Genomic DNA, 847 nt, shown 5'->3' on the forward strand with positions numbered 1-847 from the left:
TAAGAAGCTGTGCTGAAATCCCAAAGACATGGAGTTCAAATCCACAAACCTCTCCTTGGGAGAAAGAGTAATCTCCTTCCATGCGATTAACTGCCCCTTAAAACTCAATGGAGGGTCAGCTACAGGTAGTTTCCAACTCTATGGTACTCAACAACATACAAAGAATAAGTGTGGTGAAAGAATACAACTCTGACATACCTCTTCACTCATTTGAAAGCACATAGTATCTATCCATCTGTTCTATTTGAGTATCTGTTTGTTGGTCTGCATACAGGTTCAGCAGAAGGAAAACTAGGTGTTATAAAATTCTCAACCTTCAAAATATTATTCAAAATTTATTATAACTTATACATTTAAATGATGATATGTAGTCAGTAAAACACACGTAAACAATTATTTTTAGCCAAGATCTTTTTAATGTAAGTAAATATCATTTCCCCCTATTTAGTCATTAAAAAAGCTTGAATTACAGCAATTCTTAGTGAATATATGCTTCCAGTCAATTTCAGTGGTTAAACATTACATTTTTCATTGCTAGAATCCACAGTCAACACCATGGAAACAGTTAACAGTAAAAGGAATGAAAGGATGCATTGAATTTGGGAAAATATGGTGCCAAGGAAGTCTTTAAAATGCTTACAAGCAAAAATGTTACTTTAAAGAATAAGAAGACTCATCAAAAATCTACCTTATACAGATGACACAACCTTGCTTGCAGAAACTGAGGAGGACTTGAAGCACTTGCTGCAGAGATCAAGGACTGCAGCCTTCAATATGGATTGAGGCTCAGTATCAAGAAGACAAAGATTCTCACCACTGGGCCAATTGTCAGCATCAGGATGGATGG

This window comes from Elephantulus edwardii, unplaced genomic scaffold, assembly GCF_000299155.1.
Source record: "Elephantulus edwardii isolate Elephantulus edwardi_28Jun2011 unplaced genomic scaffold, EleEdw1.0 scaffold00293, whole genome shotgun sequence".
Classification (NCBI taxonomy): domain Eukaryota; kingdom Metazoa; phylum Chordata; class Mammalia; order Macroscelidea; family Macroscelididae; genus Elephantulus; species Elephantulus edwardii.